A 22,580-nucleotide genomic window follows, 5' to 3' on the forward strand; every position below is an offset into this window, starting at 1 on the left:
TGGTGACCAAAATCAGACACAGTATTCTAGGTGTGGTCTTGCTAAGGCTTTATAGAGTTGTATTAGTACCTCACTTGATCTTGATTATATCCTATGTTAATGCAACTTAGGATTCATTGGCTTTTTTGGCTGCCGCTGCATACTGTTGACTTATATTTAGCTGGTTATCCACTAAGACTCCAAGATCCCTCTCCTAGTTACTGCTATTAAGCCTGGTTTCACCCAGTCTATATGTGTACGTTTGGTTTTTCTTGCCTAAGTATATGACTTTATTTTTCTCTTTATTGAATTTCATTTTGTTAGATAGGGCCCAGTGTTCAAGTCTGTCAAGTTCCATGTGGATCTTGAGCCTATCATCTAGGGTGTTGGCTATTTTTGCCAGCTTGGTATCATCAGCAAACTTGGTAACTTCCCCTTCTATTCCCTCATGTAAGTTGTTGACGAAGATATTGAAGAGCACTGGGCCTTAAAAAAAATTTAACAAGAGTTCCAGGAGCCATGGTGGTGCAGTGGTTAGAATGCAATATTGCAGACTAATTCTGCTGACTGCCAGGGGTTCGATCCTCACCGGCTCAAGGTTCACTCAGCCTTTCATCCTTCCAAGGTTGGTAAAATCAGGACCCAGATTGTTGGGAGCAATATGCTGACTCTGTAAACCATTTAGAGAGCTCTGTGAAGCTCTGTGAAGCGGTATATAAGTCTAAGTGCTATTGCTATTTCTGAAATATCCTAAATGAAATTTGTTTACCCCAAGGATGGAACATGATTTTTCATCAGATTTGTATTATATGAATAAATTTTTGTGTGTGTGTTCTTTCACTTGGGGATTATCAGTGGTGGATTCCTGAGCCCACATTTTTCCCCCAGACTAATGATAATAGGACATTGTCAATCATGAAATGTGATCCAATAATTGAAAAGAATTGTGTTGACTAGCAGTTTTTGAATTATGCTTATCTCAAGCTCATTTAATTAATGGAACCACTTATTCTGCTCTTCAAATCCCATTTTGCACATGCATAACATTTCATTTAGATTTATTGGACACCCCAGTTTAACTGATATCTTTTTCTCCCTTAAATTGAGGGTTTGCTGAAACTGAAATTCACAAAATTGAAACTGTAAAAGCAGCAGTCCAAACAAAAATTTCCCATATATTAATATGTTTAAAAATCAATTAAAAAGTCTAGGAAATTAAATATGAAAACCAAAAAAGCATAATATTTGAAGGCATTCAATAAATGAGGACTATCAGTGAAAAGCGCTCATGGCATTTCTCAGGGGACCCAGAGCAAGGCCTTCGAAAATTATCAAAGGAGCATTCCTTCAACTATTGTGAAAACTGGACCCATGATAGGCTTTAGGGGTTAGTATAGTACTTTAAAAGTGGACTAGAAAAGATCTGGGAATCAGTGAAAACCAGTTAACATTGGCCTACTCTAGTTAATGTCGAAATCTGGTCAATTCTCTTACTTCAGTATTTTATAATAGCTAAATTTCAGGGTTTTTAAGGTCACTCCCACCAGAACATTTGTTGCCATAGACAGACCATCTCTATACAATAAGGTTAGCTAGCTAACATCTTTATGACCCTGATCCTGGTTGTATGTTACCTTGTGTCGGGATCCAAGAGCCAAGAATGACATATGGAGTTACTTCTGAGTAGTAGTTGTTGTTCACTTACAGATGGAATCTTGCCAGACTAAATCAACTATCTGCATTACTATAGATATATTCTATAGTACTATAGATATATTCTATAGTGCTGTGGAGTGATTGACTCAGCCCTCTTCTTGTCAACCATACATTCCAAGTTCTGCTGCCTCTTTGCGTTCTGGAAAGCAGCCCCTCCCTCCTGACTTCAGACTATATTCCACCACATCGTATCCCAAATGTTAGGATTTAGCATATGCCAAACCAATGAAAAGTATTTATATCACAGAGGACATATGTGTTTAATGATTAAAGAGATCTAGAACAAAATAATACTGCAAATTTGATTCTTTGGGAGACTGGAATACCATTCAGAATAGTCATACTTCTCCTCCTCCTCCTCCTCTTCAACTGAACAGATTAACTATCCAAAAAAGAGACTTGCTCAGATTAAATTTAATTTTTGGCTTTTATCCAGGCAATTATAATGGCCAGACAGCACAGATTCAGAACTTTAACTGTCTCATTGGATTTGATGTAAAGGGATAAAGTCATATGTCATTAGCAGACACTGATGTATGCTATATTACTCTAAATCTCTGAATTCAGCAGCTTCATGTAGATTTAAAACATATAAAGGATAAAATGGAATCTTAAAGGACCCTATAATATAAACAACATATAGTTGAACTAATGCCATTTCATGTAGTATTTAGATATTAACAGTTTCAGAATCAAAAACAAAAACAATAAACAGGCCTAAGGCTTATATGAAAAAGATCTAGAAAATCAATTTTATTTGATCAGCTGCCCAGGAATGGAATATTGGCCACAGATAATTTTTCCTCTTAAACTGATTTCACTATGGCCTTGTTTAATGATGCAGGAATGTATAACATGACCCTATTGGAGATCCCTGTCTTCCTTGACATAATAAGCCATGAAGAGCAAGGTTCAAGTAAACAGGTGGTTAGTTGAACTCAAACAAGGACCTTTGACTGAATGTCAAAACTAGAGGGACTATGTATTGACAAATATAATTATCTACTCTTGAATTGTCTAGCTAACATATCACAGCAAGTTATCAAAAGCCAAGTGTGGTTTCATGCTAAGCTAGATCTCCAAAAGTCCCCAGTCACTTGAAAAAACTCTTGAGACCCTGAGAGAAGACAAGATTGCCTCTATTATTAAGATGACCAACTTTTTTACAATGAGGAGGACACAAATAAATTGAAGAAAAGAAACAAAGCTACTTGCATGCGGTTCACTCTTGCATGTGGCGCACTCATGTCAAATACAAATATGTCACATCAGATTGGATCGGCATCAATCAAATACGGAGATTTGCAGATTAGTCTTCAAATATCAAAAAGGAGGACATGTAGGAGGACACTTTTTTGAGAGAGGACAGAACTACTCTTACAAGGATTGTCCTCCCTAAAGGAGGATGGTTGATCACCTTACTATTATTGCCATAAAATAAGTTTGATTATGAGCTCTTATTCACATTTGATCAGATTCAAGAAAGGTTTTTGTTCAATCGTCTTTTACCATCTCCCAACTTGCTTCATTTTTTTAACTGGGTTTAGAAAACAACTAAAAGTATGAATAGTGGAAGTGGGTTTCCAGTAGCATTGTGTTGACTTTTGGGTCATCTTCCTATTCTACAGGATGATTTATTTTTATATTTATTTATATTTTGCATTTCTGGACCACCTATCTCCCTCTAAGAGATCAAATTATCAAGGATTTGAGAAAGGTTTCTATCATACTAGCCAGAAAATCCCCAGAGCTACCTAGAATCTCTTGGGATCCTCTAGCTTCTGCAGATATATCATTCTAATGAATAATTGCCATAAATAAAAATCTCAAGAGAAAGTAGTCTGATCATGATAAGGAAGCAGATACAAAATACCCCCAGCTTCAGGCTACAGTACAATCCTCCTTCCAGAGGGGGAAAAAGCTATAGATCCAAATTATGTCCTGCCACATATGTTGAGCTGTTAACAATTTAGGGTGGAAAACATGATTGTCAGATTTCTTGAAGTCCTAAGCTACTTCAACAGTCTAAAACCCCACAGAAACATTCTTCCCCACCATTTGAGATTACCACACTTAATTCAGAAAACACCTGCCCAAGTTTAAAGTGGACTTAACCCAGCTAAAAACTCCACAACCAAATAGTTACACAAGCCTATTAAAAGAAAATAAAAATTCAACCTGTCTAGATAAAAATCACATAATTTCCCCCAAACTCCTTCTCCTTTTACACTGTCTTTATCTTGTACAACTGAAACCAGCAATTTCCCCCACAACAACCCTGTGAAATGGGTTGTGCTATGAGAGACTGATTGGCCCAAAGTCACCCAGTTAGATTCCATCCTACAGAATGACAAGAAACTCGAACTCCTGGTTTCTAGTCCAGCACCTTAACCATGGTATGGAACTGACTCTCAGGTGTTGCACCCACTTAGCCAAACGAATTGATTACCACTTTTTAATAACCCAAGTTGGAATATGGCTTTAAGCAAATTATTCCATTTGCCTCAGTTTTCTATGGGTAAGACCTTAGTATTAATTTGACCCAGTCGATTCAATGGGACACTGACTTCAGGAGGGCCTGGAATGCTTGAAATAGAATCTGCATTAAAATTAATGTGCCAGCCAGATATAAGAACAACATCGATCAGTAGTGCTCTTAGTCCCCTTATTTGTAAAAAGAAAAAGAGTAAATTGTTTAATGAGAAAGATAAAACACATGGTTATGGAAAGCCCTATAAATTGCAATGAAGTGGTTTTATCTGAGAAACATCTGACAAGTTTCTAAGTTGTTTGATTTACATCTAGGAAAATAGTTAAATACCTGAGGAAGAAAAACTTTGATTTTCATATTATGACTTTTCACCATCCAATTAATCTGATCATTGGTTTATTGCTATCAGAAGGCAATACTACAGATGTTTCTCTTGGGAGCTTTTATCCATTCCCCAGACAGACTTAAAAGAAGGGAAAGAAAAAAAACACCCACATCTATACATAAGATAATTGAAAATCACTGTACAAAAAGGAATCTTACCACAACAGACAGAATGGAAATCTCTTAGAACAATTTCTTATAAACCTTTCCCTTGCATCTCTTTCTTACTATCTCTAGAGAATATTTTAAAAACTATATATGAAAAAAGAAAATAGAAAATTAAACATATAATACAAAAATCCATATTTCTAACTAATTCTACAGTCACAATACCTGGCAGTAAAATCCTGTTTTTATAGGATCAGACCACTTTATAACTTGACGGAGAATGTGTTTTCTTCCCTTTTGCAGCATTAACTTTTTTAATCACAAAAGCATGCAATATTCATTCCCAGTATCCTCCAATAAATCTTCAGATTGTTGCTTTATATCTCCAAACAATCTACAAATCCAACAAGTCTTCCAAACATTAGTTTCTTTCTTAAAATAGTCATAAAGCCCAACAGACACAAAATCATGAAATAACTTTTGTTAGTCAATTATCATTTTAAATCTATAACTATATAGGTGTCCACAAGTTAATTAATTGGCATTTATCCAGTGACTGTATTCTTGAGCATTTAATTTGCATATTCTAACAAATATAAAAAACTAATTATAAACTTGTTATTTTGTACATGAAAAGCATGTTAAGTCATCTGATATTAGAATAGATCTGAACTACCTAAGGTTGTTAATTCACATATAAGCATCAAAAATGTGTTGTAAATGAAATATTGAAAAAATGCTTATGTTGTGAATTCAGTAAATATAAAAAATTCTTCATCTGAGTAAAATAAGAGAAGAGATTTTCATATTTTCCATGGTAGTTGTAGCCTGACATTCTCTAATTTATATGGTATTAAATATACAATATCTGTGAAGGAAAAATTCCACAAAATGGGTCATCCATTAACCCAAGAAAAAAGATACACCTTGGGGTATAAACGGAAATCTGGAAAATAAAAATATCTTGTCTTAACTGAAAGGTGAAACTTCCAGAGTAAAAAACAAAGGGGGAGAATTTTCCAAGATTAATTTTCAAAGCAGTGCATGAAATGACTGAAAATATGCTTTAGGAATTATATAGACTGTATACCATATGTGGAAATACTTTTAAGCTTTTCACCTAAAAAATACAGTTTAAGTGAAACTCATCTATACAAATCAATAGTTGGTTTAAATTTAAATCAAGTAAGGAACAAGGTACTGAGTCCATCAAGCAGTTCTGCAAATTCCAAATGTCTGTACTGGCATACCTAACTCTCCCAATTCAGCATTTGTTCCCAACAAACACCCTTCCTCAAAGTGTCTTCTTAAATCTCAGTCCCCAGGTGTGTCTTGTGAAGAGGGGTTTGGTGCTCTCCTCTTGAGTCATTTGGGTCAGCTTGCACTGTCCCTGCCTTCTCTCTACTCTCCATTCTCAGAGATCAGAAGGGGGTGGTCCTTGCTAATTGCCTGAGCTCGGTTGCTCCTTGTGTCCATTGCTTGCCCTCTCTTGGTCATCCTGCCTCTGTTCCTCTCTGCTAACAAGCCATCCTAATCCTGAGTGGCCCAGGGTTGCCTCGGTCTGCTCCTCCCACATTCCTCCGAAGCCAACAAAGCCGCCCCCTCAATCTCCATCAGCTCCAACTGGCCCTCCTCTGCAGATTCAGGCTCCGAAGTGGGCATGACAGGAAGCTTCTTTTGTGCACCTATGAGATGCTGCTTCAAAGAGACCCCATAGATGTTCAAATGAAACTTCTAAACTCAGCTGGAAAAGTGTTTGTAAAAGAGGCTTTGGGAGCATTCGAAAGGAGACTTTGCGAGCGAAACCACATTGCTTCAAGTCTCCCATTGGCATGCAAATACAAACTGGAAGCTTTTGAGGGCCATGATCTCATGCAACTTCAGGCACTATCCGCTTTTGCAGAGAATGGGTGCCTGAAATCCTGCAAGATCAGGGCACCCAGAAGCTTCCAGTTTGTGTTTGCACACCAATGGGAGACTTAAAGCAATGGGGTTTCGCTCTCCAAAGCCTTCCATTCGGCGTACATGAGCTTGGGAACCTTTGGAGGAGACTCTCTGAGGCTGCCCACTGCTCCAGAAGTGGCAGGCAGCCTTGGTGAGTCAGAGAAGTCAAGCAGGGTGCACTCATCCTGCTCTCCCTCTGCTCTCCCTGCTCGCTGGGAGCAGGCAAAAAAATGGAGAGGCTGGAGAGGAGACAGGTCACTAGATCCTTGAAAGATAAATGAGTATCCATGTGGGGGGAAGCAATTGCATGAGGTATCTGTGGATCAGGGGAGGCCTTGGGTGGTCTGAAGCAGGTGACCTGTTCTGTTGCTAGCCCCTCCCCCCATGGTCTTCCCCACACTGAGATGTGCACTTAATGACTTGCCCATTCAATTAGCAAATGTGTGGGTAAAAGCAGGGAGTGATCATGGTCAAGTTGTTGTCAAGTTACAAGAATTGTCGGGTTATGAATATAATTGGCAGGCTCCATTACATTCGTAACTCGAGGATTACCTGTACATCAAAATCAAATTTTCGGCTTCACCTTTTTTAAGCCCAGCATAGAAAGGTATCGAGGGAAAAATTCATAGCAGACCAGATTCTTCTACAGGGAACTATATAGGTCTATTAATATAAGCTGGACTAGGGACTTACCTCCATAGATTTGTTTGAACCAGTATTTTAATAGCAATGTCCCAGATGGGCCTTGACAGAAGTATCCAAGTTTGACCCTTAGAAATGAATTTGTAACTGAACAAGTAATTCAAAGTAGGGATGTCAGAAATTTAGTTGTTCCTAGTGAAATTATAACTGTATACAGATTGTGTGTGCACTGTACATTATACAGCAAAATACTTAGAACTCTAACTCTCAAATGTTTAATTGGTGGAAACACACCTTTGATTTCCATATAGCACATTTATATGATTATGTTAAAAGCTTTTTGTGCATAGACTACAATGTTTGGAGACTGAAGTTTCCAAAAAGAAGACAATTGAAAATAGATACCAATTTATTTAAAGGTTTTTTATCAAGTTAATTTGGATGTTTTTGTTTGTCCAAATACAACAGAAGACAGTATACTACTTAATAAATGCAGAAAACAGAATTTTTGCATACTTGATATCTAGCATTTTAGACTGCCAATATGATATAAAGCACATAGAGGCTTCATCACAGCCTTTCTTGGGATGCAGAAAGGATGGCAACATCAACAGCGTAAAATAGTATGGAGATGGAGTTACAAGCTAAAAAAAGGGGATTACGTTCCAGTAAATACTTGTACAATCCCTTTATCATAGAAAGTAAATAATGCAGGGGGCAATATGCACTCCTACTTGACTCTTTGCAGGTTGGAATTCTGTAGGCATACTCAATTTTTATGCTATTCGTGCATTAGAATTGTAGCATTTCCATGCAGCATCATTATGGAATGTAAAAGATATTAATCAATAAAGGGTGCTGCCAATTTTCACCATAATCTTAACTGTGCCTTCAGATCTATAAAGGCAAAAACATAGAATCTCTTGGTAGATGTCATGCTTTGAAGACAAATGATATAAGATGGTGCACATGTCTACTATTGAAAAGCTTGGCTTGTTCCATGGCTAAGGTTCTTTTGTGGTGCCCCCAGTCAATTAGTTTATAATACAAATGTCTCACATATAACTTACTAATTATACATATAGACTGATTGGGCAGAATTAGCAAGGATGTTGTATTCCCATTTTTATATATTGGAACTACACAGAGTTACTCCATTATTTGGGAATCAACATTATCATTGTGGAAAGATAGGGTAACTTAAATAGGCCAATAATTCAGAGTTTAATATTATTTAATATTGAGTTATCCACTCCATTTGGGCAAACAAGGCACCATAATACAGTACTATATTGGTTTGACCTTGAGCCATCTGGATCAGTCTGTGTATATAGCTAGTTGGCTCACCTGCTTTTTCCTTGTCAGAAGGATTTTGTAGTAATATTTTAAGGACTGAAAGGTTTTCTGAGCATAAAGATTATTGGTGCCCTTCATGGCTTTATGCATAGCAAATATTAAGGCCTTGGCATGAATATATTCCTTGTGAAGCAAAGATCTGGACATTTTATTTTGTACTTTAGGATACAACAGTACGATGCTATATATTTTTACTCAAAAACAAGGTCCATTCAGTCCAATGGGTTTTATGTTCTACTAGATGCAAACTGGACACATTGCATGTTTTAGCAGAATATATAGTAATCTGCATATGTGCAGAACAAAGCATATAATTCTCAAAGAATTAGAATCAAGCCAGACAATACAACAAAGCAGAAAATAAAAACATGCGAAGCCGATTTTAATGCTTTTTTTTAAGAAAAGGAAAACTGATCTACATGCATCAAATAACATGCTCCATTAGTAGAAATCTGGACTTTTAATCAGTGCTTTAAAGTGAGCTCTGATAATAGGTTTACTAAGTGTTTTTGAACAAACTCACATCTTAGCCTTATTCTAAATCCGCTTCCTCAGAAATGACAATTAAGGAGGTTTGCCAAAAAAAAGAATGGGTGTTAATCTGGTCTCTACCAATACTAGGTAAAGCTATAGATGCAATTTACATAGACTTCTGCAAAGCCTTTGATTCAGTGGTACATGACAAACTACTGTTAAAACTAAACTCTTATGGCATTTCCGGATCCCTTCATAAGTGGATTACTGAGTTCCTGTCAAACAGGCAATAAATAGTAAAAATAAGGAGTGCTATATCAAACCCTGCTTCAGTTAACAGCGTTGTCTCCCAAGGCAGCATTCTAGGACCCACCCTCTTTATACTCTATATAAATGACCTTTGCAATCTCCTTATAAGCAACGGTGTCCTCTTTGCGGATGACGTAAAACTATTCAACACCACCGACAATGTTACTATCCTTCAAAGCGACCTTGATTATGTGTCTGAATGGTCAAACATTTGGCAACTCCAAATCTCGACCAACAAGTGCTCTGTCCTACACATTCGTAAAAAAAAAATCAGTACACCAAATACAAACTAGGTGGATATGACTTCGTTGATGATCCTCACTCTGTCAAGGACCTTGGAGTTCTCACATCAAATGACCTAAGCGCCAGAGCTCACTGTAACAGCATTGCCAAAAAGGCATTAAGAGTTGTAAATCTAATCTTACGAAGCTTCTCCTCAGGAAATATCGAATTGCTAACTAGAGCATACGAAACTTTTGCCAGACCAATACTCGAATACAACTCATCAGTCTGGAATCCACACTGCATATTGGACATTAATACAATCGACCGAGTCCAGAAGTATTTCACGAGAAGAGTACTACACTCCTCTGCTCACAATAGAATACCTTATATCACCAGGCTTGAGATTTTGGGCTTGGACAACCTTGAACTATGCCGCCTATGGTTAGACTTAACCGTAGCAAACAAAATTATCTGCTACACTGTCCTACCAGCCAATGACTACTTCAGCTTCACAACAATACAAGAGCACACAACAGATACAAACTCAATGTAAACTACTTCAATCTCGATTGCAGAAAGTACGACTTCAGCAACAGAGTGGTCAATGCCTGGAATGCACTACCTGACTCTGTTGTTACATCCTCTAACCCCCACTCCTTTAACCTCAAACTATCCACTATTGACCTCACCCCATTCCTAAGAGGTCTGTAAGGGGCATGCATAAGTGTACCATTGTACCTACCGTCCCTGTCCTATTGTCCCCATTTATTTGTACCTATTTCCTGTATTCTTACTCATGTTTATACTTATACCTATTATCTTGTAAGTGATTGACAAATCAAATCAAATCAAATAAATAAATAAATAAATAAAATAGTTTGTAGTTGTTTGCTGCTAGATTCAGAACAGCCTCAACATCCTGCTGGATGCTCTTTGATTTTAATGGGAAGTCCCTTGCTCTGCTCTCTCCTCAGAGAGATTATTTTTCAGACCATATTGCCCAGATACTGTTGCTGCAAAACATAGAAAAAAATTAACCTTATAAGCTATTTTCTGCAGATAAAATGACAGATTGAAGACCAGTAAAAGTAGGATGAGAAACTGAGCAGATCTGTACAAATAGTTCCATTTATGATAATTCTAACTAAAATTTGTGTTCTATATTGATCTTTGCAAAGTACCACCAAAATATCCCAACATTATCTGAAGGAATTTATTTTAGGTAGGAGGGCAATAAGCAAGATATCCTAAAAAGTTATGAGAGCAAAATTTTGAAAGACACCATAAATTCATGGTCTTGGAGATAATGCAGAAATTATGCTAGCAATCAAGTCCTGATAATGTTTGGAACAGAAATCAGCAGGAAATGAACCCCCATATATCCTACATAGAATACTATATGGGATATAAAAAAACAGAAGTTTAAATTTCTATCACTGCCTTCATATTTCCTCCGATGTCAGTTTCTGTACTGCCCAGACTTCAATGCACACGCTAGCGCTGAATCACAGAAAGTAGCCTCACAAGTGATCAAATGTAGCCATGCATGCAGAACACTTTGCATAGACCTTGATCATGAAAGAATAGAACAGCAGCAAGAACATCCTATGATTGGAGTAAATGTTGTCAGAAGTGATTGTTTTAATCGTGCTGTGTGTCAGGAAGCAGGAAGCCTGACGGTCTTGACATAATAGAGACTAGAGGCATTTTTTTTAATAATGCAAGAGCTCCAAAAGAAGGAATGAAGCAAGCTTACAATCTAGAAACAAGGTGGCAATCAACACTGAAATTCTTTGAGGACAAGAAAAGCTGCAGCAATCTCAAAACAAAGGAAAGATCATATTTATGATGCAAATAATTGCAGGCCCAAAAATGGCACATAGGGGTTAGGAGGAGAATGACTAAGCTGATCCCATGGTTCAGGGACCCAGAGAATGAGGGGAATATAGAGAAAGCCCCATCTTGGGGAACAATTTCCTTCCCCTCCCCCACTTGGATTTGGGTTGCATCTACAGTAATATCTTTTTTAAAAGACCTTGAATACAGAATTCTTCCACAGGGCATATGAATTATTAGGACAGTGCCATATTTTTCATAATTTTATAGCCGTTTGTTGCTATAACTCAGTCCATGTCTAGTTCTGCCTAGCCCAAAAGCAAGGAGGGGCCCTGGAGGCAGTTATCATACTTCTCCTCTAGAAGCCTAGGCAAGACAAAAATAATTACTCCAATTGTTTTCATCTTGAAACAAAAAGACTCTCTAGAAAGTTTGAAGCCTCTTCATGGTAATAGAAAATAAGACTTCCCCACTCAGGAACCCCCACCCCCTGGCTCTGCTCTGTAGAATCCCATTCCCAATTGTCCTTCCATGGGGTGCATCCAATATGGCTACCCTTCATAATTTATCACAGCTACAGCACCTTTTCCAAGAAAATTGGAAAAGGTCTAACTGCAATTAGCTGCCTAGCTTTTAACCATTGAAAAGAGTTAAGCTAATTACTATCCTTGAATTATTAATTTAACAATATAAATATTTACAGTACATGGAAGTCTTGGGGATCTTGAAAGAAGCAGTCATTTTAACTTCAGTTCCTATCAGAAATTAACACAGCAGAATCTTAAATGACTTCAAAAAAGAATCTAGTAAAACACCCATCGGTGTTGTGTAAAATCCAGATATAAAAGATATATTGACACTGATTTCATTTGAGCACTGTCAGCTTCAGTTGCCTGGGAGGTCTTATAATGCTGAAGGAAGAGGCACAGCACTTCTGCCCTGAAAGGCCACCTGATTTAGGACACAAACAGGAAGGGAAATAATTTTTTAGCTATGTAGTGTGGAGCAGTGGTCAACCTGTGTTGACAGTGAGTAAGGCAGAAGCAGCAATTTATGCAGAGAAACCTGGAAAGCTTTGTAAAACTAGATTTTTTTTTATTTCTTTAATTAGAATATAGAATTCTGTCTACTGTGACATTGATTTTAAAAGTAGAGCATGGTGCCCTAATTCTTCTTTCAGGAAACTGAGTGTGAAGCAGGGTCACTTCTGTTGCTAGGTGGGGACTATTCAACTATTCAAGGCTTGTCAGTATAACAAAGAGAAAAATTAAACAGAGAAGAGGAATCTCTTTGGTAGGAAAAATCTGCCCATTTCCAGTCTTTATTCCATTCTTTTATTTTCTTTTTACATAAAATCTACGTTTAAAATAGTTACTCGAAAACACTTCAGTAAGAATGACAATGCTATGGCTCTGCAGTGTATTTGGATTCAAACCTGCAAAGCATGTTTTGAAGTGTGAAGGAACATGAATGTACTTGTGATGACCTGGGGCAAGGCATGAAGGCTGCACAGACAGCTGAGAGTTCAAATTCCCCTTTAATGTTCCAACTTTCCTTTCCCCCAAACGTTCCCATGTTCATGGCAAGTCCCAGAGCAAAGCGCTCTCACACCCACAGCAGCCTCTGGCTGTGAGCAGTCCAGCAAAGCAAAGCAACAGGGAAATGAATCCACAAAGCAAGAAACAAGGCACTGAGTCCACAAAGCAAAGAACAAGGCTAGCAGTCCTGCAAAAGCCAGACATATGCAACAGCACACAAAACCCCACTAATTCAGCATTTATTCCTGAGAAACGCCCCTCCCCACAGCGTCTCCTTAAATCTCAGTCCCCAGGTGTGCCTTGTGAAGAGAGGTGGGGCACTTTCCTCCTGAGTTGTTGGGTTGGCCTGTGCTGTTCCTGCCTTCTCTCTGCTCTCCATGCTCAGGGATCAGGAGGGGGCAATCCTTGCTCATCGCCTAAGCTCTGTTGCTCCTCATTTCCACTGCTTACCCTCCCTTGGTCATCCTGCCCCCGTTCCTCCCTGCTTGCAAGCCGTTCCAATCCTGAGAGGTCCTCCCCACATTTTTCTGAAGCCAATGAAGCCGCCCCCTTGATCTCCATTGGTTCCAGCTCTGACTCGGCCTCCTCCACAGATTGACAGTACTGCCAGAATATAACACTTTAAAGCAGCCTCATCTTTTCTTAATATCATGCTGCAGTTGCTTTAAAGTGCTACAACCCCGTGCTGTATTTATACTCCTGCATGTTCTGAATCACTTTTTGAATATTAAATTACTACAGCTTTTGTAAATCCTTGTTTTCCCTAAGTAGTACATTTAAAGTGCTAGAAATAGTACTGCAATTTGTGGTATAAGCAGCATTTAGTGACACTAACATGTAAGATTGTATGTCATCAAAATTTTCAAATTTTGTACTATTCTCAGATAACTTTTCTGGGGCACTTATGATTATGTTAAGTTTACTTGGATCATTATCTGGCTTGTATGAGTATCTACAAAATAATGATTCATCCTATATAAGTATATAACTATAATTAATATTTCCTTGTGATAAATATTATGGAGGAAACAATCCAAATCAATGACCTAATAACTGAAATCATAGTGTTCAGAGGAAGACAGTTTCAAAAGCTGCTGACAAATCATATTTGATAATACTTGCCAGTTGTCAAGTTGTTAAATATTTAATAGTATTTGATAGTCAAAATGTAATATCTTGTATCTATAGCACCTTGTAGTAGCTGATAGACAGCGTATACTATTTCATATTTAGAAACAGCCAAAATTAATATGTCAATGGGATTCAAACTGAGACAGATATGAATTTGAAAATTTTACTAATTTAATTGGTACAATTAAAATATAAATTGAATTTAATATATTTCCAGTTTTGCTTCAATCATTTTTGGAGAAGTGTATTGTATTATTGAAAGCCAGTTTGGTGTAGTGGTAATAAGGCATCAGGCTAGAAATCCAGAGACTATGAATTTTATCCTGCCTGAGGCACAAAGCTAGCTGGGTGACCTTCAGGGCCAGTCACACTTTCTCAGCTATAGGAAAGAGGCAATGACAAACCGTTCCTGAAAAACCTTGCTAAAAGAAAACTCAATGGATTTATCCAGGTAGCCTCTGAGATTTGGACATGATTGAATGGAAGAAAAAAAAAGGCTGTATTATGCATTAAAAACTTGACTAGAAAAATGGAGTATCCGATCCCAATACTTTGACAAAAAAGTATTTATAAGCAAAGTTTCCAACTCACACAATAAGGTATATTATAATGGAATTATCAGTAAACACAATTTATCCTCACTTTACAATGCAGAACTAAAAGATTTTATGATAAATTTAACTAATATATATCTATGAAGCAAGAGAAGTTTCAATATCAGACATTTGTTGAAAAATAGAGCCAAAATGTAATTTATTGCAGCCAACATTAAAATATGTAGCAAACTTACTATGGTCTAGTCAAATAAAATCAATCAATTTATATTAAATGGCAGGTGTTCTAACGTTGGTATGTTAGATTTCTAGTTTGGATTTCTCACCTGCCATGTTTGATTTTCAGCTCGTATTGTGTGGAATTTACAGTAACTTTCTCTTTTCTCTTTCCATTTAAATAATTTTTGCTGCTCTGAGGGCAAGAGTGCACATAAAAGCAATGATCACTGGCCCACTCACTGTTTGCCACAATTTGAGAAATAGTAATTGATTTTTCCTTATTAGCATATCCCAGCTACTCTTATTTCATCCCATCAACAGGCCTACCACCGTCTCCAATCCTTTCTAACAAGCAGCACAGGGTTCTTGCAAACTACACTGGTATTCTCTGGCAGCTCTGGGAGATGAAGGAATAGCCATCTTGCTTAAAACAAGATTGGTACTTTCAAAAGGATACTGGGCGCACATACTTCCTTTTGTAATCATTTTTGGAAATCGCTTGTTAACTGCTTTTCAGCTATTACAAATCTTTGGATCAATAAGTCTGAAAACACTGGGTAAGTTTCCTTCAATCCTTAGTAGAGGAACGTTAAGGATTTTAAAAAACTAATACAGCAAAAGGGTGATTAGAATTTTGATTTTGGAATTACAAACTGAAGCTGTAACAACTTTGATAATAATAGTACAAATGGAATAAGGATCCAAATGGATTTGAAATAAAATTTTGGAATTAATTATAAGAATCCTTCCAGTGGAAAATACTTTTATTTTGATATATATATATATATATATATATATATATTAGGATGGAATGCTAAATGTTGAACACTAGAGGAACTAGAAGAAACTAAGAATATAATTAAAGAAGAAGAACCTTTTAATTTGATCATACAGAATAGAACAAAACATTTCAACATTGGACATAGTGAAAAATATTTTTGAACAGTAGATCCAGAAGTTAATTTTAAGAGCATCTGTCTTGATAGATAGACTTTTTTTAATGTTATAGATAAGGAACAAGTTTTATCAAGTAAGACTGAGATTGATCTAAAAGGGGTTTAAAATCATACATTACAAGAATAATATGGAACATATAAAAGCATACTACATTGAACATACAAAAAAACAGCTGATATCTTAACCATTAATAGGGATATGCAAAAAACATAGTCTCCAGGAATCAACATTGAATCGAAGGTGCAATACGCAGAATTTATTACATGGATCCAGTAAGAGGGCTACAACCCTGAGGCTGTCATAACTTTGTTTTTATAAATCTGGAAGTGCAGTTCTACATGTGATTATTAAAGAATAAATTTTAATAACTCAGTGGGATATTTCAACCTGTCACCAAATTAATAGCAAATACAATTCCACCAAATAAATTCCAATTGTAAATTCATGTACTGTCTTTGTTATATTCAATCTTTCTTCTTATTTTTTTTATTATTTCATACAATATTCTCCAACGTGTGATTTTATCCAGAACTGCCTGGATTCTCTGACAACCATTGTCAGGAAGGGCAGACCAAGTCACTCAGGCTGAATGCTCCTAGCAACCACAGCTGAATTCCAAAGAAGCAGGCTTCCAAATCTGCAAATATACTTCTGTATTTAGGTGCAATACCAGCCAAGCTATGAATTGTCAGTTGGAGGCAACCAAGAAATTTCTGCATCTGTTACTTTGTTGTCTCTGAACTTTCTTCCTCAAAGAGAAGTTCCATCTTATTACGAATTAGTTGTGACTGCTTCCCTAACTCCCATCTATTGAGTCTGCTCAAGATGTAACAAAAGCTATAAAAATCAAAACAGGGGAAAAAAATCTTTTTTTTAAAAAAAGGGATATAATTCTGATTTTTTTCCCATCTTGCTGGAATAAGAGAAAAGGGAAGTTGTAAATCAATTTGTGTGCGTATGTGTGTAACAAGAATTGTTAATTCAGTGCTTACACACTAAACTTCAACATAAGTGTATGAGACTTCTGAATTTGAAGTGCATAGGAAGCTAGGAATTATTCAGAATAATTGCATGGGGAATAAGGCGCATTTTGTATATTCTTAAAGATACATCTCAGAACAGTACTAATATATGTACTGTTTTTTTGGTTTCCCAGATTTGTATCCTGGCTTTTCTCCAGAAGTGAAGGTGATCTTCCTCCAATTTTTCCCACCAATTTCACCTTATGGGGTAGATTGGACTGAGTCACTCAAAAAGTCACCCACATCTGAACCTGTGTATTGAGTAAAATATCATCTCAGGCTTGTGGGGGGGGGGGGGAACGTTGTACATATATATATATGAGTGCCAGTTTGATCTAATGGTTAAGGAACCATTACTAGGAGATCGTGACTTCAAGTCCCATCTTAGGCCTGAAAGCTGACTGGGTGATTTTGAGCCAGTCCCACTCTCTCTGCCACAATGTCAGACTTGCAAGACAAAGTGGGTCAGTTCATTCATGTCACAACCAAATGGATCAACACTCATTTGGTCTGGAAAAAAAGCAGACAGTGCTGCTGTAGGAAAATGATAATTGTTTAAATGTTTTAAAATATATTAGCTGATAAACAGATACATAAAAAGTTTTGATAAAGTGTTTGCTTAAGAAATGTTTATGGCTGCCTGACTCAAACAATTGTAACTCTGAGCAGCCTAAAATATACAAACAAATGAAACCAAGTTTTCAGATCCTTTTCAAAAGCCAACCTGGCCAGGGCTAACCATATATCAAAAGAGATAATGTGGGGAGGGGGAGGGGGAGGCAGTGTGCAAATGTTGATCTTAACCTTTCCCCAAATTGTTCAGATCTAATTCAAAGAATTGAGGTTTATCTATCCTTAGCTGCTTGCCATCAGAATTATCTGAGAATGGCTGACTCTTTTACCTGAATTTTACATTCTTGGATGCTAACTGCTCTCTCTTCAGTGTTTCATGCCGTTTGCTCTCACTAAAGCAGTCCCACGGATCTAGTAGTCTTCCAATACAGCAGCAGGCACCAGCAACAGCTGTCAGTTAGGTGCCACTAGTCTCAGGCTCAGTGAAGCAGCCCACTCAGCCTCTGTGGTTCCAACCACCCTGGCCTCAAAATAAGGATTTGCAAGGGAATGAGGTGTGTGGGGGAGGGAGAAGGGAAGCTGGCTAACTCCATTCCCCGAGAGCCGTGGTAGCAATCTCAGCCTGACATTGGATCACGTCCTTCTTTCCAGAGTTTGGAGGGGGGGGGGCTTCTCCCTCTTTCTTTCCCAACCCATCTCCGCCCCAAGCTTCCCTCACTTTCTCTTTCCTTTCCCAGGCTGGGTTTAATTTGACACCTTGAGCCTCAGTAACGAGGTGAGGAGCAGAACAGCCACAGTGGATTTCATTAGGCTCAGCACTGCAGGCCCCACTCTCTGTGCGTTAATGACATCGGAGGATAGGGAAACGAGACAGCCACCACGCTAGATGAAATAAACATGAGGGCTGTCAGCAGTGACAGCTGAAGCAAAGGGGACAAAAATAAGTCAGGTAGAGACCTTTCCCATTCTACACAATGCAAAGCGACACTTTGCAAAGGCCTTTTGTTGCAATCCTCTTTTCTTGGGAGAAAAGGGGTGGGGCAATGGGCAGAGGAGATGAAGGAAAGGCTATTAAATTAGCAGCGTTTTACCATACAAATTACATTTATCAGTTTAAATGTCAGCAGGAACCAGGCCCGCTCTCCTCCTTTAGAGAAACACTATGAAGGAACAGGAGTTCTTTTGCAAATAATTGAGAAGCTTCTTCCAGAGTTAACTTCACAAATCCAGAACTGTGATCTATCTCATGATAGGAAAAAGCAAACAAAACATTTTCCCCTCTCCCCAGGCCAGCCACGGCGAATGAACTGCAAAAGAGAAAGGTTACAGCAAGGAACATGGAGCGATGCTCCATTTGCTCTGCTAGACTCTTCCTGGAAGGAAAGAAATCTGGACTTGGGCCTTTTGCAGTGAGGATATGTGTAACTGCAGGTGGGGGAGGGGGATAAAGGCATGCTGGTGAAGAAACTATCGTCTATGTAGCTTAAAGCAGTGGCCCCCAACCTTTTTTGTGCCACGGCCCGGTACCGGCATCACAAAATGATCCGCGGCCCGGTACCGGCATCAGCACGCACAACCAAGGCAAGGAGAGCCGAGCGACCGGCCAGCTAGCCGTCCCCCGCTTCTCCCCACCACCTTCAACTCCTCCTTTGTACCTTTGTCAATGGGCTTCAGGACGGCTTTGGGACGGTCGCTCGGCTCGCCTTGCCTTGGGTGCTGAAAGAATCCTCGCGCCTTAGTTTCGTTCAAAGCCACCCCCTTCAATGAAACTAAAGCGCGAGGATTCCTTCAGGACCCAAACGCCACTTTCCAACCGGAAAAGCTTACCCGGAAGCACTTTCTCATTGAAACAAGATGGCGGCGCCCAGCAAACCGGCAGCCCGGTAGAAAATGTTCCACGGACCAGTACCGGTCCGGGGCCCAGTGGTTGGGGACCCCTGGCTTAAAGCATTGTTCTCATTTGAACAACTTCTCAAGCAGTGATATAATCAGCCCAAAGACAGAAAGAACTGAACTACAGTATGCAGATGAACAAGGTGGGTAACATTCTAATTCTGCGTGCCTTTTTAATTTAGTCTAATTGGCATTCCTTTTTATGTAGCACTGTCTCTTGACTGGCAATGGCACTTCAAAATCTTCAGTTTTTTCCAGGCCTGCTAAATTGCTGTTTTCAATTGAAGATGTCAAGAATTAAGGCTGTGATTTTTATGTATAGAAAAAAATGGAAGAGGGGCAGGGGGGAGTGAGTGAGTTTGTTTACTTATTTAAAGTACTGTAAGCTGCTCACAATCTGAATGGCTCAAGGCAGCTAACAGGCAGTGGAGGCGGCTCTGGACAACAGCAAGGCTCTCTTTCTGAAATAGCCTTTTAGTTACTGTTTAAATAGATCTATCTCTGAGAAAACAACACTAGAATTATGACAGCTGGAAAGTGGGATTCCTCTTCCCCCTCTCTAGAAGTAACCCGTTTGGGAATCCAGATAGGAAGATGGCAGTCTTAAGAAGCCATTATATAAACTGAGCAGTATTTTCTAACCCACAACTCCTCCTCCATGTTTAAAACTATTCCTCACCCAAGAAAAGTAGGAAATGCATTATGACCCTTGCCAGAGAGTACAGTTTTAATCAGGGGCTTTTCTCAGATAAGAAACCTAAGTTTTAAGAATGTAAACATTAGGCTGCTTAAGCAATCCTGTCAAATGAAAGTGTTTTTAAGCAGTCTGTCATAAGCCAGCCTAATCATTACTAGAAGCATGGTACCTAAAAATAGCAAGGCATTTTTGACAAGTCAGACATCCTGTCATGGCAGAATTCAGAGACCTGTGTGTTTTTTTTTTCTACGGAAAAACCATTGTTGCAGCTTATAGTCTCTCCCTCCACACAAAAAAGGAAGGAAGGAAGGAAGGAAAGAAAGAAAGAAAGGAAAGAAAGAAAGAAAGAAAGAAAGAAAGAAAGAAAGAAAGAAAGAAAGGAAGGAAGGAAGGAAGGAAGGAAGGAAGGAAGGAAGGAAGGAAGGAAGGAAGGAAGGAAGGAAAAGCTGAACTGATACTATCTTCCTATCAGGATTGGCCCAAATAGGACTACTTAAACCATTGACTAGAACACAGCAGGCAGGGATGTTTCAACTACTTAGAGCAGACTTAGTCAATCCGAAAGACAAATACTGTCTGCCTAACCAAGAGGAACCGCCTTTTTTCCCACGTGAGGATATGTAACTATGGACTAAGGACAGAAAAGGGTGAATTTTGAGAAGCATAAACTGTCCTACAGTAATTACAGAATGATTCTGGAGTATGAATTGGTGCGAGAGGAAAAGAGAAAGACATTTGTAGCTGGCAGGTATTTTCAAATGCAGTGATAATATATATAATTTTTTAAAAAGTTCCCCTAAAATGAGAGCAATTCTTTTTTGCTATTTAATACTATTTAAGAGCAAAGATTGTGAAACCTGATGATGTGGTAACCTGGTTAGAACTAGGGCCTGTTTTATATTGCAAAAATAAATGCAGGTCTCATCAGCAAAATGCTCAGTTTGGCCACGAAGCAGGGGAAGATATTCATAACCCAATGTCAACTGTCCAGTTAGTGAATCCAGAAAAAGAAACTCCTGGGACATTATTTTACCAAGAGTATAAAATTTTACTGAGTAAACCACATTGGCATAGAAGAAACAAATCCAGCTCTGGGTTTCCTGCACAAAAGCAAGCATAGTTAACTCCCGCTTTCCCTATGGGTCACCCACAGTCCATTACGTCCACCAATCACTTCTACACATTTTGTTATGGGAACCAGCCAGCCACACTGGGACATCTGCTTGGTGTGTTCTTGACATGGAAGCAATATCTCACGAGAACCAACGGATGCTTGGATGCCATTCCCTCCACCCTTGCATTGCATTCCATTCTACTCCCTCCCTTTCATTGTCAAGCTGCAAGTAAAGCAAAATGAAGGTGAAAATGTGAGTCAGTCTTGACACACAATCTAGACTGGAGCTCCAAGCCATTCCTATCTGAGAAAAAAAATGTGAGCTTGTCTGTGGAGGCGCAGTGGTTAAAATGTAATATTGCAGGGTAATTCTGCCGACTGCCAGCGTTTCGATCCTGATCAGCTCAAGATTGACTCAGCCTTTCATCCTTCCGATGTTGGTAAAATGAGGACCCAGATTGTTGAGGGCAATACACAGACTCTGTAAACTGCGCAGAGAGGGCTATAAAGCATTGTGAAGTGGTATATAAGTCTGCTAGTGCTATTTTCACATAGCTTTGATTGAGTTTTTAGGATTTCAACCAAAAAGTGGCAAAGAATTTTTTTGTGTATGTAAAAGTAAATTAAAAATTATCTTTGGAAGTTCAGTATGACACTGAAATATGCAAGTAGAAGAAAAATAGCAGAAATAAATGAATCCTGACTATCAATCTATAAACACTGTTTCTTGCTGGACATCAAACAATCTGGAAGATCCACAACAGTATCAGATTCATTCGGTTCAGCAAGGAAGAGTTGAAAACCCAAATGCAAGCTATATAGAACTCTCAAATTATCTTTGCTCAATCCCATTTGGTTTCTTAAAACCTTCACATACCTCCAGTTTTTCACTTTATTTTTCATATTATGTGAAACATGGATAGATATATGTGAGAAAAGTCAAATGAAATGTGTAAAAAATGCAGTAACCTTTAGAAACAATTCATTAAGCACCTATTCAAATCCACCAAAAGGAATATAGAGTTTAAAGATGGCCTTATCACTTCTGTTCAGCTCAGTCTCCAGGAAAAAAAAGGGGGGGGGTATTGATTTACTAACATTTTCAAATGGTTATTTTTTGCACTGTAGTTTATTTTGTAAGTATTAAGATGCACTGGAATTTATTGTTAGATCTCAGTATCCCAATTCAGGTAGAAAACTTTTTTCTCCGATATCTCCTGTCCTAGCTTCTTGTTAGTCTGGTTCAGATCTGAAAACAGAAGTTGGAACACACTCAGATTTCCATACTAAATTGGGATAATATTTAGCAACATCCTATTATAGGGTACAGAGATTGGTTGCAATAGCTCATATAACAAAGCTGTTGTCCTAGCTGTTTATCTCATCGTCATATTTCAACTATAGCATGATGAAATTGG

At 38.2% G+C, this 22,580-nt stretch overlaps 1 protein-coding gene across 3 annotated transcripts in view; it reads right to left on the reverse strand.

Moving 5' to 3' along the window:
- Positions 1-22,580, reverse strand: part of PBX1 (PBX homeobox 1) — a 257,502-nt gene that overhangs the window by 167,342 nt on the left and 67,580 nt on the right. The gene's annotated exons all lie outside the window — the stretch shown is intronic.

This window comes from Notechis scutatus, chromosome 3 (genome assembly GCF_049901735.1).
Source record: "Notechis scutatus isolate UNSWTSFEM ecotype Mainland chromosome 3, rNotScu1.2, whole genome shotgun sequence".
NCBI lineage: Eukaryota > Metazoa > Chordata > Lepidosauria > Squamata > Elapidae > Notechis > Notechis scutatus.